Source organism: Schistocerca cancellata, chromosome 1 (genome assembly GCF_023864275.1).
Source record: "Schistocerca cancellata isolate TAMUIC-IGC-003103 chromosome 1, iqSchCanc2.1, whole genome shotgun sequence".
In the NCBI taxonomy this organism is placed as follows: Eukaryota; Metazoa; Arthropoda; class Insecta; order Orthoptera; family Acrididae; genus Schistocerca; species Schistocerca cancellata.
In genome coordinates, this window is record NC_064626.1 from 825,519,426 (window position 1) to 825,538,918 (window position 19,493).

General features: G+C 42.4%; 1 protein-coding gene and 1 pseudogene across 1 annotated transcript in view; one reads left to right on the top strand and one right to left on the bottom strand.

Moving 5' to 3' along the window:
• Positions 1-12,603: 12,603 nt before the first annotated feature.
• On the bottom strand, positions 12,604-12,721 carry LOC126100170 (5S ribosomal RNA; annotated as a pseudogene).
• A 739-nt stretch (positions 12,722-13,460) lies between these two features.
• LOC126162392 (solute carrier family 22 member 7-like) overlaps positions 13,461-19,493 on the top strand; it is a 110,490-nt gene continuing 104,457 nt past the window's right edge. Inside the window, exon 1 of the mRNA XM_049918875.1 lies at positions 13,461-13,491. The gene's annotated coding sequence lies outside the window, so the exon portion shown is untranslated. The remainder of the gene's footprint in view (positions 13,492-19,493) is intronic.

Below are 19,493 nucleotides of genomic sequence, written 5' to 3' on the forward strand. Positions count from 1 at the left end.
CCCTGACCCCGCCGGGAATCGAACCCGGGAACCCGGGCGTGGGAAGCGACAACGCTAGATGATTCTTCGTTGCTCTTTATGGACTTCTGTTACGCATAGAGGAACCTAGCGGGAACATACCTCTCAGTACCCCAAATGGTGTACGAGTGTGTCAGCAGCACCAACAAAGAGGTCCAGTTGAGCAGCGAGGTATTCGACTGTAATGTGTCCATCGCTCCGAGTGAGAGTGTCCGAACGTTCCAACGTTGCAGGAGTCACAGCTGTTTGGAGCCGGCCGGCACGCAGGAGATGGGACAGGCTTGCGCGACCTTGTTCCGATGAGGACAGGCGCCTCACACAACGACTCATAGTGCTTTTGTTCACTGTCAGGTCTTCGTAACATTCTAAAAGCGCCTATGAATATGTGCTATGCTCTGGTCTTGCACCAAAAATAACTCAATGACAGCTCTCTGCCTGGAACGCACCTCCGCCACAGACACCATTTTGAAGACTACGTATAGCCCCGCCACCTATTGGAACTTCATGAAGCTATATGGGTTGAAGCGGGAATATTCCGCTATGTTTCACAACAAATTACGTATTTTTTAAACGAAGTTGATCGAAACAAAATGTGTTGCATTACTTATTGAACAACGCTCGTACAAGTTTATTCATGGGTATGTAGCCATTTTTATAAAACTGATGCAGTTGGGTAGACGTAAATTTAAAGTCAAGTAGTATGTGATGTAGGAGGGGCTAAACTTGTAAAGCTATGTTGCCAGCATGGCAGTGATTTTGGAAGCCGGATCTTGGATGCAACTCGTAAGTTTCAGAGAGGAAGACTGTCTTGTGACATATGATGCATAAAGGGAAATATACGAGAAAAACAACGCATAATACCATTTGGGCGCAACTTTTTTATCCTAGAATTACGGTTATTTCCCTTTTTGTTACCGATTCGAAGTGCTGGGCCCATTTATCATCACCAGTGATGAACGAACGCATTGAGAACGTCCTGACATCAGGAGAGATGAGCGTCCATATTACCCAAATGGATTTCAAATAATGCTACTCAGACAGACAGTTCATTAAACGCAGTGTGATAGTGGAAGTTCTCGCAAAACTCCGTGAAGCTGACTGTGTTGCAGACAAACCAAAAGCGACTACAGATGAAGGAACATCAAATGGTGTTCGGGCGTCGTTCCATAAGGATCCAGAGCGCAGTAGGTATGGGATAGAGCAACAGGTTAAAACAGATACCGTTATTTTAGTTATGAATAACCGTATTTTACGTTATTTGTTTGGTCTTGGTTATGACAGACGTTTCAAATAAAAATCAAGCACATCAGTTTGCCATAACAAGAGTGCTAATATTTTGTTTTTTAAATAAAACCTTTTCTTTTACAAAAGATTAATGTTTACTCATATAGTGTCCACTGCTGTGAAATATTGGGTTATTACAGAAAATGGGTAAAAGGATCAGTGCTGTTTTAGAATGCCAACTATTACAAACTAGCAATCACCACTTCACATGGAGCTCCCAAAACCGGATCTCGTAAATCTATTTCCCAATAACGTATTGGGTGATCATATAAACACTTCAAAATCGAATCTGGGAATCGGTTTCTAGTTGCTGATTTTCCAATTCCGCAATCAATTTTCGCTTCCATGTAAACGCAACCGGTTTAGCTGTCAGGTTCCGTCTCGTTTTTAAAAATTTTCAGCTAATATGGATGAAGTAGATTTTTGTACAATGAAGCATAAGTAGAAATATTGGACTAAAGCTGTTTACACTTCGTATAACTGAAGGGAAACAGCGACTGCGCTGACTAAATCAGAAACTGTAACAGCAGCTTTCCAGGCGCCATATTTAACTGGGCTAGCAAATCTAATTCAGACCCTAACATGTAAACACGACAGCGAAAACAGATTGCGAAATTCGGTTTTCGTCTTTCGGAAGACGTGTCGCATGTAAACGTAGTGACTGACGTGAGGACCGTTACAGCTCTGCTGAGACAGTAATGTACGATACTTTTTCGTCACGCATTACCATATTAAATGCCATTAATTGACTATTAAGAGAAAAGCAACTTTCATACGAACATTTATTTACATGGGCACGCTGCAGAGAGCGATACTAACACTAAAACAAGAGTGTGCCAATCCAAAACAACAGTGAGAGAAAATTTTCTAATAGAAGTGACGGTGGCGCGCAGGTATATCGGGTACTGCAAACCTGGATGTGGAAAATGTGTAAGATACGTATACCCCTGCATTGTTGACACAGCGACAGGTACTTCCTACATTGTTGTAGAAATCACACGCTGCATCACGATTATGGAGACTACGGTAAATATCTTAAGCGATTCTCGATTTGCGGCTTGATTAGCTCCCAGCTTAAGCCCTACTCTGGAAACGTAGTAGTAACCTATTTGGAAATATTCATGAAAAGAATATATTTTTGCCTCACAACAATCCGATGTGCGTGTAGATGACATATTGTGGCGAAGTTAAGAGGGAATGCTGTGTTTACAGTGTACTGAAGGAGGAAGTGAACATACCTCACTTCGTTCGCCTCGTACAGCATTCTATCAGGTACGCAGAAAAGGACATGAGAAATCTGTAGGGGATCTATTGTGTTGTAACATCATAACCTAGAACTTGACGCAAAAAGTTCTGAAGGTACTTCAAATAGATCCTTGATTAAGAAGATTCCATACAGTAATTGAGCTAACTATATTCGTGGGCATCAGCAGAAATTTAACCAATGGTGTGAGAGAACAAGACTCTGAAACTGCCATTTTTGAAATAAGTGAGTTAGTCAGTTATGCGTCTGTCATGCCATAAAAACTAAATTTCATAGGACACACAAAAAGCTTATTATATCCCGGAGAACTGATAGTTACCCACTCAGTTAAAAAAAAAAAAAAAAAAACTGTACCCCAGATTCCAGGAGGGGGAGGGGGTGGGGTTGGCAAATGCTCTCTCTTGCCCCCTTCCTGTGGAAATCTATGCCTACATGTTTATTAAGAGACGGTGCTGAAAACGGTGGCACACTGCAATGCTAGCTTTCACACACACTCTGCAAGTGAATATCGCATCCAATTCTCTCGGAACCACAGATATTGTAGCAAATGTTTGTATGAACGTGACCCTTCAGAGAAGTTAATACTACGATATGGAGCAAAAATAATCCTTGTACGTTAGACCAGGTAGAATGGAACAGGCGTGACTTCTTTGACGACATTCTCATCAAGACTTGTTAACGGTCTTGATGCAGCTGTAGCAAGAATGAGTGTCAGTGTTCAATGGGCATCAAAAGGGGATTAAATTTAGTTTTTGTGAAATTGCTTAAGTATAGAAAATGTCTTAGGGTAAGGTGAATAGCTTGTTTACCATTCAGATAAAGCTATCTAAAAACAAAATCAAACGACACGATTCGACACAATAGCGTTAAGACAAAGCATTGATTCCCAAAACGGCAGATTTTAGTCGAAAATATTTTCTTGTAAACGGGTCATTTATTGATTCGTGTCCTTACGTAGTACCCATTATCTATGTAAGTGATGTACATGTCGTGTAATCATTCTGATCAAACTAGTTTTAGTGGCACTATTAACAGCACTTCAGACTAATTAATAGTACGAGAGATACACTTTTGAGAGACTGAATTATTTAAATCTAGTTAGTACCATGTGACACCCCCATTTGTCCCGATGACAGCCGCAACGCGTCTTGGAATGGACTCCACGAGACACCAACGCGTTGTGAAGCCGAGCTGATCCGTGGCTGCACAGTCGCCACTCACACTTCACGGACACTGGTCCGAGTTGGGTTCCAGAGGACCACATGTCGCTCGATGTGATTCCAAATGATGGCAGGTGCGATGGGGACCACACAAGCACGCTCACGTCCGTAGAGTGCGCTTCAAAACATTTTGACACAGTTCGTCTTATTGAAAGTTCAGGTCAGTAGCAGGAACTGTAGGCGAAAGAGCGGTTGCAAATGTTCATTGTATGCAGTTCCAGTGTTCGCTAGAAAATTGTTTCATTCTGTCACTCTCTGATGGAAACACTTCTTATCGGGTCTGAAACCGATTTATATTTACAAGGCGGTCGCTGTCGGTTTGGCTCTTTCTATGACCAGTGCTCTTACATACCGTGACATGGCTAACAGTTGTAGACACGTTGTACAGTCCGCGTTGATATCTGAATGAATGGAGCAACTTCGTTCACGGATTCATTTTTTAACCTTTCAACGTCGACCCATCGAAAACCCGCTGGCACATGTATACCAGGCTACGGTCATAATTTTTGTCAGTGGTGTAGAATCGCAGCACAAACTTATACCAGTTCTACACCATCCATAACTCACGCTCGAAAGCGACCACAGTGATCTTTTTTGGTGACCTTGCATTCGGTGCACGTTGCATTTTGAGCAACTGCTTTCATCAACGTGCAGAATCCAGAAGGAATGCCCAACGTGGAGGGTGCTCCATCCGTGGATATAGCTACCAACTTCGACTGGTGAAGCTGCTTTTCTTCAGTAAAATTCTCCACTGATTGGAAGACCAGTTCGCCACTTGTAGTAGTTATTAAAAAAATAAATATCATTGTCCATGACGTGGTTTTTTATCAGCTAAGTATGAGGTGCAACGTCGGTCGACATGTCTACCTGTGGAGCAGAGAATGAATTTGATCTTACTTCAAAGAGCATCTTGACCACACAGCATCCAGACTCATGTCCTTGATACGACTTTTGATTAGTAATGCTGAAAAGGGATATTTTATTTATATTTTGTCCTCTACAAGAACGAGCTTTACCACATCTAGTAGGTAAGCCTTGATGAGATCCGCTCCTATTGTAAGAGGTTTCTTTTCAGCAGTTCGAAAAGCAAAATCGATGTCGAGCTTTAAGATCAGCTTCTTTTGGTTGAAAAATTTAACTTGATGAAACCATGTGTGAACTATTTGCTGCTTCTTGGCCTTTGTAAAATTCAGTGTCTTTCTCAGTGAACAGTATGTGATTTCTTCTAGGGTCATCTTTCAATTTGTTGGATATGATACTCTTTTGGGTGAACGCTTTACCGCACGTAACACAGTGAATCTTTTAACAGTTTTTTTCGAATAAAATCCCATTTGTGCGACTGCTTTTCCAGCTGCCATGGCTCCTGAAACAGGAAAAAACACCTAAAATATTCAAGTATCTGAAATACTTCAAAATGTATTTTTAAAAAGCCACTTCCAAAAATTTATATATAAATGCCATTACAGTGAAGTAAAATGTACATAACTTATAATGATTTTTTTATAACTGCTGCTCAGTGATAATATTACAAAAAGAAAGGAAATTACTCACTTGCACTTGTTTTGGTATGTGGATTTCCTGGTTCTGTATAGGTGTATAGGTACAATTTGGAAGATTTCGGGCTGCTAGTGTTTTTAGCCCCTTTCCACTCCCCCTTATTCCTCAGCTTGTCGACCTCAATGATGAAACAATACCGCGAACAATAGCACTGTAGCAGCAATTGTTGAATGCCGTGTATATCTTCTCTGTGATATTTCAGCTGCATATGTGCCAGAATGAGTGATGAAGCAGTTATCGGACCATCGTGGTCTCTACATGCGACTTCTTCTCGCAAAAGAAGTTCACAGTGCACAGTGAGCGTGGACGCTCGTAATGAAACACGCTCCCTGCGCAACGCTCCTCCTTCCAGCGGCAGACCGTGTGCGCATGTATGAGAACAGGAAACATCGCAAGAATGATCTGTTATGTAGAAGTAAGCAGAGGCAGACAGGATACACTTCCCATTAGCTGTACAGTGGAGACAATAAAATGCGAAGCTTTATTGAAAAATTATGTGACAATAACATGATAATTTCTAAACACCTGTTCTTGACTGTGAAGGTACACACAAACACACACACAGACATATATGTTCTTTCTTGAAGACCATCAGCTGCGGCAAAATTAAGTAGATGGTTCAGAGTTTTTAAAAATCATGTCGGATTTATTTAAGTGTTTCGAAAAAGTGCAACAAAAAGTAAGTACGCTTCACCTTGCCCTATATCATGGATATGTAATTTCATTTTGTATCTTACAGATTGAAACTATACATGCAATGTTTTGACAGAGATAATTTTCTTTCTCCTTTCTTTTACCTAGCATTTATCTCATCTATTACGGGGTCCAGTTTTTCAGGTTTGGCAAGTTTTATTTTATTACATAACTTTGTGACCGGATGCCCTAAGGGAGGAAAGTCATACGCGCCAGCAGTTTGTGGATTGTGTAAACTTTGTTTTGTGTTTTTCGGTGATTGTGTTCCACGCCTCTTACGAACCGTAGAAATGACGTCATGTAACAACTTAAGCAGCTTTCAAAGTACAAGTAGTTTTCTCTTAAGGGCAAACGCTGCTGAAGTAACCTATGTTTCTGCAATAAACCGCTTTCAGCTGTTTATGAACTTTTATAGGAACACGAGCGGTTTCGTGATGTCAAATCATATCTTCAGGCGTTCATCTACAAGACAGGAAACGTACTATCGACATTATGATAAAAAACATATACCTGTCCTAATAATCTATGCTCTATGACAACCAACATGAAATACGCGCCAGTAAAACATTTAAGCCATTATGTGCACTGCTAGTCAACGTCCTCATGCTTGTCACGGAGGGCACTAGTGCCACCTACACATAGCATACACATTTCGGGCGTATTCACATATCATGGGAATGGAGTTTTTTTTATCTTTTCTCGTTTTCTTATTTCCTCTTTTCGTTGTAGCTAAACGCACTTTAAAGATGTCAGTTTTTCAACTGGTCACTTTGAAGTATGAGGCCCTGCTTGTTTCGGGTAAAAGTATTTTATTTTGTGAAGGCTCAACTCCCTTCTTCTTTCAGGGCTTAAATTTTCACTGACTTGTGAGTAATCCATATTGGTTGTCACAGCGTATAGATTATTAGGACAAGAATCTGTTTTTTTATCATAAAGCCGATTGTACGTTTCCTATCTTATAAATGTACACCTTAAGATGTGATTTAACGTCACGAAACCGCTCGTGTTCCTGTAAAAGTTCATGCACAGCGGAAAGCGGTTTATTTCAGAAATTTAACGTTCAAAATATTCTTCATTGTGCGACCGGTTTCCGTAATGACCGTTTTACAACACCTACTGGACACATGTCATGGTTATACGAAAATTTTGTCGAAAAGGAGATTTTAAAATTATACTAAAAATGCGAGAAATACCTATAGATTTTTGTTGACAAGAAGAGTTGAAGGTATACATAAAAATACACTCCTGGAAATTGAAATAAGAACACCGTGAATTCATTGTCCCAGGAAGGGGAAACTTTATTGACACATTCCTGGGGTCAGATACATCACATGATCACACTGACAGAACCACAGGCACATAGACACAGGCAACAGAGCATGCACAATGTCGGCACTAGTACAGTGTATATCCATCTTTCGCAGCAATGCAGGCTGCTATTCTCCCATGGAGACGATCGTAGAGATGCTGGATGTAGTCCTGTGGAACGGTTTGCCATGCCATTTCCACCTGGCGCCTCAGTTGGACCAGCGTTCGTGCTGGACGTGCAGACCGCCTGAGACGACGCTTCATCCAGTCCCAAACATGCTCAATGGGGGACAGATCCGGAGATCTTGCTGGCCAGGGTAGTTGACTTACACCTTCTAGAGCACGTTGGGTGGCACGGGATACATGCGGACGTGCATTGTCCTGTTGGAACAGCAAGTTCCCTTGCCGGTCTAGGAATGGTAGAACGATGGGTTCGATGACGGTTTGGATGTACCGTGCACTATTCAGTGTCCCCTCGACGATCACCAGTGGTGTACGGCCAGTGTAGGAGATCGCTCCCCACACCATGATGCCGGGTGTTGGCCCTGTGTGCCTCGGTCGTATGCAGTCCTGATTGTGGCGCTCACCTGCACGGCGCCAAACACGCATACGACCATCATTGGCACCAAGGCAGAAGCGACTCTCATCGCTGAAGACGACACGTCTCCATTCGTCCCTCCATTCACGCCTGTCGCGACACCACTGGAGGCGGGCTGCACGATGTTGGGGCGTGAGCGGAAGACGGCCTAACGGTGTGCGGGACCGTAGCCCAGCTTCATGGAGACGGTTGCGAATGGTCCTCGCCGATACCCCAGGAGCAACAGTGTCCCTAATTTGCTGGGAAGTGGCGGTGCGGTCCCCTACGGCACTGCATAGGATCCTACGGTCTTGGCGTGCATCCGTGCGTCGCTGCGGTCCGGTTCCAGGTCGACGGGCACGTGCACCTTCCGCCGACCACTGGCGACAACATCGATGTACTGTGGAGACCTCACGCCCCACGTGTTGAGCAATTCGGCGGTACGTCCACCCGGCCTCCCGCATGCCCACTATACGCCCTCGCTCAAAGTCCGTCAACTGCACATACGGTTCACGTCCACGCTGTCGCGGCATGCTACCAGTGTTAAAGACTGCGATGGAGCTCCGTATGCCACGGCAAACTGGCTGACACTGTCGGCAGCGGTGCACAAATGCTGCGCAGCTAGCGCCATTCGACGGCCAACACCGCGGTTCCTGGTGTGTCCGCTGTGCCGTGCGTGTGATCATTGCTTGTACAGCCCTCTCACAGTGTCCGGAGCAAGTATGGTGGGTCTGACACACCGGTGTCAATGTGTACTTTTTCCATTTCCAGGAGTGTACACTGCAAAAATGTAGTATCTATAAATCGGCGTAATGTTTAGTCATGTAGAGGTTGAGGCATAAAATGTAAACTACAGACAACTATCCAAGGAATACACGAAATAAAACGCCAAAGAATGATGAATCACCATTAGCGTAACACACAGCAAATTGTAAATACCGTAGATTGAGTGCTAATGAAATGACCTGCACGACTAGTATTACTTTTGTAATAATATATCAAAAATTTTCAATATATTTTTTTTGTTTTTAAGTTCGAATTGTGCATTCAGAATGGAATCTGAATGTTTAGATTGTGAAAAAATATCTGAGACTTCCGTGAGATCGATACACCTACCGTTCTCTGCTTTATGTGAGCTACTAGCATTGTTTTCACTTTTTTCTACTAAATGTTTTTTAACGTGATTTTATTAAGTCGCTTTCCTGTACGTTTATGTGTTCAGCACAAATTTTGCAATTGATGACAATCCAACTTCCCGAGGAGCTAGAGATCTTAAACTTTGGTTCAAATGGCTCTGCGCACTATGGGACTTAACTTCGGAGGTCATCAGTCCCCTAGAACTTAGAACTACTTAAACCTAACTAACCTAAGGACACCACATATATCCATGCCCGAGGCAGGATTCGAACCTGCGACCGTAGCGGTCGCGCGGTTCCAGAATGTAGCGCCTAGAACCGCTCGGCCACCACGGCCGGCGTAGTTTGTTCCTCAGTGCCTGCAGTACGATACGACGAATTTTGAAAGAGTGCACTTTACCCACGAAGTGTCTTTATCAATTACGGCAATGTCAATTTGGTTGGTTGGTTTGTGGGGGTTAAAGGGACCAGACAGCGATGGTCATCGGTCCCCTTGTCAATTTACGAGACAAGTATTACATGGCGAGAGACAATCCTCGTAGATCGTGCATTCCTGCTTCAGAGGAGTGCAACACCTTACGATATTTTACTGTCTGACTTCATCGTAGCCATGTCACATGGAAACCTTTCTTTACTTTTATACGACACTCCGTGGGGGTGTATTCGACTGGAACATGACGGCTGTCCAAAATTTCTCTCTCCTGTTGGCTACAGAAACAAAATTATCTGGTCGTTATTTCGAAGGAATAATGTGGTAAAGTGGTCTAGCTGCTTTCTTTTGAACACTCTTGACGCACTTCAGTGAGGAGCAGCAATAAAGAATACACCAAACGAAGAAGCACAGTCCTCCAAATTATGTCCTATAGGCTATTTGGAACACTTGCTTAAGCGAACCATAAATAAATATTTAGTAAATGGGATCTTTGCACGAGACAGAGAATCGCTAGTTAATGACGTAGTTTGTCCACTGACTTGGTTGTTGCAATTATAACAGTTTCCAGAAGCGTACTTTTTCATAATATCCCAGCCACAGGTATACGTGAGCTATTATAATATCCTGAAGAGCTTCCAACTTTCTCTATTCCTGCAAGATCAATTAGAAACACCTTCCCATCTCTCGCTTCGTCTGGAGGAAGACAGCGTCAGGCAATTGTTTCGAAACTGTACGAACGAATGGATGAATGTGAATGGCTTTTTTCTCAGACGGCTCAGCATATCTGAGAAGGATCGGTGGCATTGTCGTTTTGGAGAATCGAGGAAACGGCGAATGGTACAACAGATCTCTAGTACAGAATTAGACAAGGCAAAACAGCACGTGTTTCCTAAAACCTGTTCTCTTGCATATGTACACATACACTTCTTTGAATTCCTTTCCTAAAAATAGTTCGCATACGACAGGACGTATTCCGTGGTTCCATTTCAAGGTTAGAAATCTACCTGGTATTTACCTAATACACTGACGGAAAAATATCGCAACACCGAGAAGGAGATGTAAGACATAAAATAAAGTTGGTAGACGTATTTGTACAACTGAAAGATGATGTCTATTCAAATTTCGTGCCAGTCGCATAAGAAGGTCACTATGAGGATGCAAATCAGGTTTGCTATAAATAGACGTTGTAACGGTCGTGAGCGTCAGTTAACTTTGAGGACGGAAGTGGTGAATGATGTTAGTCAAGAATTCCTTTAAGGCGACAAAGACGCCTTTATCAACGCCTCACTGAGTTTGAACGAGGTCGTGTAATGGGGCTACGAGAAGCTGGATATTTCTTCTTCGCTATTGCAGAAGACTTGGCAGGAATGTAGCCACTTCCATGACTGCCGGCAGCGGTGGTCACGAGAACGTACGGTTGCAAGAAGACAGGGCTCCGGATGGCCGCGTGGCACTACCGAGCGGGAAGACCATCGTGTACGGCGTATGGCTCTGGCGTATCGTACAGCTTCTACAGCAGCAATGTGAGCAGCAATTGGCACCACAGCGACACAACGAACTGTTACAAATCGGTTACAGCTCCGAGTCAGACGCCCTGCAGCGACATTCCACTGACCCCAAACCACCGCCACTCACGTTTTCAATGGTGTTAAGCGAGAGCTCATTGGAGGGCCCGGTGGAGGTCTGTTATTTGTTATGATGAAACTCCAGAATGCGATTTTCACTCTGCAGCGGAGTGTGCGCTGGTATGAAACTTCCTGGCAGATTAAAACGGTGTGCCGGACCGAGACTCGAACTCGGGACCTTTGCTTTTCACGGGCAAGTGCTCTTCCAACTGAGCTACCCAAGCACGACTCAAGCCACGTACTAACAGCTTTACTTCTGCCAGTACCTCGTCTCCTACCTTCCAAACTTTACGGAAGCTCTGCTGCGAACCTTGCAGAACCAGCACTCCTGAAAGAAAGGATACTGCGGAGACATGGCTTAGCCACAGCCTGGTGGATGTTTCCAGAATGACATTTTCACTCTGCAGCGGAGTGTGCGCTGATATAAAACTTCCTGGCAGATTACAACTGTGTGCCGGACCGAGACTCGAACTCGGGACCTTTGCCTTTCGCGGGCAAGTGCTCTACCAACTGAGCTACCCAAGCTGTAAGTACGGGGCGTGAGTCGTGCTTGGGTAGCTCAGTTGGTAGAGCAGTTGCCCGCGAAAGGCAGAGGTCCCGAGTTCGAGTCTCAGTCCGGCACACCGTTTTAATTTGTTATGATGAAAGTTGGTTCTGCTTCGGTGCCAGTGATGGTCATGTGTTGGATAGAAGGGGATTAGGTGAGCGCCTGCAACCAACATGTCTGCATGCTAGACACACTGGACCTACACCTGGAGTTGTAGTCTGGGGTGCGGTGTCGTACGACAGCTGGATCACGCTCGTGGTTATATTACGCACTCTGACTGCAAATTTGTACGTCAGTCAGGTAATTCGACCTGTTGTTCTGCCATTCATGAACAGCATTAGATGGATGTTTTCTAAGAGCATAACGCCCACAAACCACTATTATAACCCAACATGTTCTGCAGGCATGTTGCCTTGGCCTGGTCGATCACCAGATATGTCTCCAAATGAGTACATGTGGGACATCATAGTATGACAGCTGCAGCGTCATCGACAAACAGCATTAACTGTCACTGTATTGACCGACCAAGTGCAACAGACATGGAACACATTCCACAAACTGGCATCCGACACCTGTACAACATAATGTATGCACGTTTGCATGCTTATCTTCAACACGCTGGCCATTACACTGGCTATTAATGTATTAGCATTTCACATATGCAGTGGCTTATCTCGCGCTTACATTAACCTGTGATCTTGCAAAGTTAATCACTTAAATATGTAACCTAGACAAATCACTCACTCCGTCTTCAGGCCACGAGTGCTCTACCGGCACCATCCGACCGCCGTGTCATCCTCAATGGAGGATGCGGATAGGAGGGGCGTGGGGTCAGCACACCGCTCTCCCGGTCGTTATGATGGTATCCTTGACCGAAGCCGCTACTATTCGGTCGAGTAGCTTCTCAACTGGCATCACGAGGCTGAGTGCACCCCGAAAAATGGCGACAGCGCAAGGCGGCCAGGATGGTCACCCATCCAAGTGCCGACCAAGCCCGACAGCGCTTAACTTCGGTGATCTCACGGGAACCGGTGTAACCACTGCGGCAAGGCCGTTGCCTAACTTAGACAAATACATTCTCGAAATTTCGTTACTCCACATTAACTATATTTTGGGGTAGCGATTTATTTTCCGTCAGTGTATAACATAGTGCTAAGAAGATATATGCTTTATCTTCTGTGGCTAATAATACCGTACGAATTCGGACACTCGAGATATTTCATGGTTGAAGCAATAAAAGCAGTATCGTGACTTTGTTATTCAAGCTAAAGACGCATTTCCTTTTAGGTCCACGCGGATGATCTATATTTCTACTTATGATAAGTGTAACTGTGTTCACAAAGATCTAAACCTATACTGGTCATCGAACTCACCCGCAAAACATTTACCTCCGCAAGTTCAAGTGATCTAGCGCTTGTATTTCACTGCAGGATGCAGGAGCAGATAACACTGTTGTAGCGGAGCACGAGCTACTGTTTGCTGTGGCATTAAGTGGATGAAAGAGAGTCGTGCGGCTGAGTTGCCGCTCATTATAAACGGTGGCGCCGATGGCCCGGCAGCCGTTTCGCCCAGCAGCCCCACGACTGCCTGCCGCACCCGCAACATCGCCGCGCTGCGCCGGTGGCGGACGACTAGCTCCGCACACTACTGCACACCTGCTTAAGTGGCCACCTGTTACGCTCACAGAGTCGACGTACATCTGGTTCCATAGCTGCTGCACTCGGCACACCGCTGCACAAATGGTTCAGTAGCAGCTGCACCCACTACGTCGCTGTACTACTCTGCATTCAGTTCGGTCTCCGGGTTTTATCAAGCGCCTTCGCCAGCAAGTAAGTGTTTCTTAAACTCTTCTTAATCCAACCTCTTTTTAAGAGGATGGATTAAGATACGACCCAATACCCACAGTTAATCGTCAAGATCAAACTATTCTCCCTAAGATCAGTCTATGATCAAACTGACTGGGAATGCAATCATGAAAGTGCGCGAGGTACCAGCGTAAAGAGTACTGATGATGCCGTGCGCACTTCTATGAAGTCTACGGCATGATGTCGTGTGTTTCCGGTCAGTTTGATCCTAGACAACTGCTTACACCGCGCTATTGGTTTAATCTTGACGATGAATGTGGAAAATTGCTCGCAGCATTTACTTTGCCACGCCAGAACTGTTTAACAAAATAAATAAACTTATTACCTGAAGAAGCATCTCCACAAATGCGAAACCTATCGTGACTTTTTAATAACAGGATATTCACAGCCAGTGCGCAAGGTTTTATTCACCTTGTGCTGTTTTGGCAGCGGTTGCCCGACCTCTAAAAGAATACGACTCATTGTAGTTTGACAATTACAAGAGCGAGGGGAAAAGTATTCGGCCTTTCAGTCAAAGCCTGTGCTTCTATATTACAGATGCAGCTGCTTTTCTGCGCAATCTCCTCTTAGATCCACGAATTCTATCCAGAGTATTTCCCACTTGTTAATCCGCTTCCTGAAGTAGATTTCTAGGAGGCCGGCAAAATGCCTGTGAGAAGAGTAGAAATCTCAAATATTCAATGTGCTATTTTTTCACAAAATGCTTTTTCAGCGATATTGTTTTCTCGGCATTCTGTTGCATGTCTCTAGATCTGTTCCAAGAGCTAAATAATGGAGAAAATGTTTCAAACATGCACTACAAGAACTGCTTTCTCTGTGCCAAGTACCATGCTGTAAAGTTTCCTCCATTTAGCTTGGGATGGTTTGAAAAGATAACACACAAGTTTTTGGTGAGAGGGCGCAGCTTTATGAACGCTATAAAGGTTCTCTAATTACAGAGTGTTCGGAAATTCCTGTTACAAACTTCTAGGACTTGTAGAGGAGAGTGAGTACGTAATATTTTGAATAGGAACTCATGTCCGGAAACGTCATTCAAAGACGCTACAGAAGGTCAAAGTTATAAGCGCCAGCGCCTGTATATGTATGTACGAGTATATAAAGGGTGATTATGTGACGATGTTACAAACATTTAAGGGTGATGGGGAAGGGTGAATGAGTCAGTTTGAGGTTAGGGTTCCCGGTTCAGAAACGAACAAGTCGAAAGTTACTAGCCAAAATCATTCTAATATCTCTGACAGTGGAATACACGTACCGGTACTGTTGTTGCCGTAAATGTAGGGTATCCAACTTTCAGAGATAGTAGTAGTGTGGACTAAAATAAGAAAAAAATGTCTAATAAACATTGGCTCCAAAATGCATACCTTAAGAGGTATGAACACTTGTTCACCTCCATTAGTGTGAAACACGTCTCCTCTACCGTCCTCCATCATCCTTGAAAGTTTACCGGTCGCCGGCCGTTGGTGGCCGAGCGGTTCTAGGTGCTTCAGTCTGGAACCGCGCGACCGCTACGGTCGCAGGTTCGAATCCTGCCTCGGGCATGGATGTGTGTGATGTCGTTAGGTTAGTTAGGTATAAGTACTTCTAAGTTCTAGGGGACTGATGACCTGAGATGTTAAGTCCCATAGCGCTCAGAGCCACAGAGCCATTTTTTTGAAAGTTTACAGGCACCGGCGCCTGTAACTATGGAGCTCTGTAGCGTCGTTGGATGACGTTTCCGGAATTTCCGAACACCCTGTACAGTGGAAGGTGAAAAGGTTATCAACGCCTTTATACTGCTGGATTTATGCAAGGATGTTGAGTCAGATGAAGCTACGAAACCATTCCACGTAATTCCAATGCATACACCTGACTTATTTAATTTTAAAGATGCTACTGAACCTCTGCTGCCAATGAAGGCGTCTAAGATCCCTAAATGCAACATGATCAAAGCGTCTCACACTCATCAATCTGAAAAAGGTATTAAAAACATTCTTATTCTAAAACAGAAGAGTGGAAAAATGTCAATGTGTTCAAAAGGGGAAAGGTCATGCAAATTTGTGCCAAGCCGTACTTCATTTGAAAGACTAGCCATGTTTATCAGTTGCAAAGCAGAAAGACCTGTTCCTCAACACCACAGGGTGTTCTACAGAAAACTTTGCAACATCTGATCCCAAGAACAGAGTTGTGTAAAAAAACAGTAGTCAATACTGAGAGATTTTTTCCGCGAATTTAGTTTTGTCCTGTAAAAAATATGTGAAATGACTACACTTCTACTAATTGAAACATACTTACGCTTTTCTGAATTTGTATTATCGCAAATGAAGAGTAGTGCCTCAGTGTTAATAGCACTTGAAACAAAAACTTTATTATTGGCACTTGGAAACCTGTCAGTTACCTGGTATGGCACCTAGAACTGTCTTAATAAATTATTTATTTTTTAATTTGTCTCATTATTGTTACAGTGATGAGGTGAGCAGCATAATTCTGTGATATCAGAGCACTTCCTCAATTTTTGGGATACGAATACGCTACGTACAATGAGCTTAATTGTTTTTTGATTCTCATAAAAATGTGAGATTTCGCACTTAAAACGTTTGAAATTTGCACTTTTTATATATAGCTGTCATTCTTTCGATGAAATACGTTTTCCTTCCAAACATTTCTTGACGTGTGTTAACAGGATGACAAATCTGGCGAAATTAATGGATGTTCCAAAAAGTTCTACGAGAAAATTTTTATCGTAAACGTTCCCTAATTTGCTAATGATAAATTAAAACAGTGATACGTAATATAATACAAATTTTTTGGTTTATTTAAAAACATTGTAAGTTTATTGATGAATTAGTTCACGTGTATTATGTTTACTGTAAGTATAAAGTCTGAGTATTATTTAGGACTATAATAAGATCATATTGATATACTGAATAGATTAACTTACATACCAAAATTCATTCTTAGAAAATAAGAGACATTATTATTCTCAAAAGGACAAAGTAGCTTCACATCTGAAGATTTTTCTTTTTTACTTGACAACGGGCAAATGTGTAACATTGATGTAAGTAAGAGAAATAGGTAATTTTAATTGGAGACTTGGAGTTATAACATAATATACTTAAAAGTATAAATAAGGTTCTTGGTCTACAGTTTGCAAACTAATGAAAATATGTGTGAAAAAATACACATCTTCTCAAAGTTGTATAATTTTGGCACTAAAACATTTAGACACTTTTTCTATATACATCTAGGACCTTTGATCTTATAAATAATCTAATTAGCCGTTGGTAAGCACATGACAAAAGTTAGATAGCTTTATCAATTTTGACAAAATCTTTTCGGTTGACAGAGTCTCTTGAAAATTATTAATTTAAAAATACCTCCTCAGTAGTTTATGTCATCTTCAGCAAATGAAGCCAAATTTTGTATGCCTGTACAAAGTTGTCTTAAGCAAATACAAACAAAACGTGTTGCAGACATCACCGAAAGTGCTGCATATGTGTTATGCTTTCAATGAAATTGGCAAGAAATTTTAATTGAGGGCCACAATCAAATTTAAGAAAATTAGGAAGCTCTATCCATCTGGAAAGTTATTCTCCATCGTGTTATCCTCATTTAATTAAAATAACCTCACTTTTTGAAACTATGGTCACAGTGAATCACTTACCTGTTAATGTGATTAGTATTTCCTTCAGGGTGCCACAACGTCTCCTGCATCTAAAGGACCAACGTCATGTACACAACCTATAGTTCTAGAACTACGTTTTATGTAGTTTCAGTTGAGACAGAGACGGGACTAGTCCTACCATAGGTATAAAAGAAAAAGCACCATCCGGAGTGACCGACAGAAGAGACAAACAGCCATTAATCCAGACAGCAGAACCGAGTATGGTGTGGTTCACATTGTTGTTTCACAAGCTAGACCTCTAAGTGGAAGCTACATGGACTGATTGTATACATGAAGGTCATTCCGTATAAATGTTTTGATGCAAGTTTCTTTATTTACTATCTTGGAAAAACAGTAAGTAGTTGTCTCCGTATGACTGAAGAAATGGAAGTGGGTGGAATGCTATTCGAGAAATGATGACGCTCACTGTACAGATACACAAATCAGAGAGCAACGATCATGTAGATGTGGCTTAACAAGTTATGTCATTATACACAATTCCACAACCAGGTCGTGGAATATGGAACACGTTACCAAACGCAGTTTCATATATGCACCACTCTAACAAATTTACAGAAACATAGGGGACTGACTAAAAGTTTAAAAGTTACTTGCCTTAACTCTTTAGTGGGCCGTGGGAGATATACTTTCCTCTAAACGTATTTTCTTACAGCGTTCCTAAGAGTATATGTTATCACTTCTGCATCCTCGGGAGTCTAGTGGCAGTTCGCTGCAATGTTATTGGGAAGTATGGTAACCACCAATATAGTTTCTGGAAGGGGCTTGGGAAGTAAACTTACCACAAAATTAAACTGTCATTTGTGGTCCCTGGGAAGCATACTTACTGCGAACTTAGGGGTATATCAAAGCTTTTGGGAATATGTTTTACCGCCTTTGTCTATGCCTGACATCTTGTGGTAATACACTGTATGAAAACAGCTGTAACTATCAGTTTCTGTTTGTCGCAGGACCACTGCTGTTGTCGGAACACATTGATTCACATCTGCGATATACGTTATTGTGACCTGTATCAGCTCATACCTTTATTGCGTTATAAAGTTTAAAGGATTGTTTCACATTGTGTTAAGCAACCTTTAATAATGGTAACAAATATTTTTTAAATAAAGTAAAAGAAAACATCCCCCCCCCCCCCAATGAACAATAGACCTTACCGTTGGTGGGGAGGCTTGTGTGCCTCAGTTAGGAAATTTAAAAAGAAAACGGATAGGTTAAACTTAGTTATAGTGGCAATTAGTGAAGTTCGGTGGCAGAAGGAACAAGACTTCTGGTCAGGTTAACTACAGGACTATAAAAACAAAATCAAATAGGGGTAATGCAGGAATAGGTTTAATAATGAATAAAAAATTAGGAGCTAGGATAAGCTCCTACGAACAGCATAGTGAACGCATTATTGTAGCCAAGATAGGTATGAAGCCCACGCCTATTACAGTACTACAAAAGATTATATGCCAACTAGCTTCACAGATGATGAAGAGATTGAAGAAATATACGATGCGATAAAAGAAATTATTGAGATAGTTAAGGGAGACGAAAATTTAATAGGCATGGGGGACTGGAATTCGATAGTAGGAAAAGGAAGAGAAGGAAAAGCAGTAGGTGATTATGGACTGATGGTAAGGGATGAAAGAGGAAGCCGCCTGGTAGAATTTGGCGCAGAGCATAACTTAATCAAAGCTAACACTTGGTTCAAGAATCATGAAAGAAGGTTGTATACGTGGAGACAATGGAGTCATTGGAATGTTTCAGATAGATTATATAATGGTATGACAGATATTTAGGAACCAGGTTTTAAATTCTAAGACATTTCCAGGGGAAGATGTGGAATCTGACCACAATTTATTGGTTATGAACTGTAGATTAAAACTGAAGAAACTGCAAAAACGTAGGAATTTAACGAGGTGGTACCTGGATAAACTGGAAGAACCAGAGGTTTTAGAGAGTTTCAGAGAGAGCATTAGGGAACGATTGACAATTACAGGGGAAACAAATACAGTAGAAGAAGAACGGATAGCTTTGAGAGATCAAATAGTGAAGGCAGCAGAGGATCAAGTAGGTAAAAAGACGAGGGATAATAGAAATCCATGGGTAACAGAAGAGATGTTGAACTTATTTGATGAAAGGAGAAAGTTTTAAAATATAGTAAACCAGGCAGGCGAAAAGGAATACAAAAGTCTAAAAAGTGAGATCGACACGAAGTGCAAAATGGCTAGGCAAGGATGGCTTGAAGACAACTTTAAGGATGTAGAGGCATATATCACTAGGGGTAAGATAGATACTGCCTACAGGAAAATTAAAGAGATCTTTG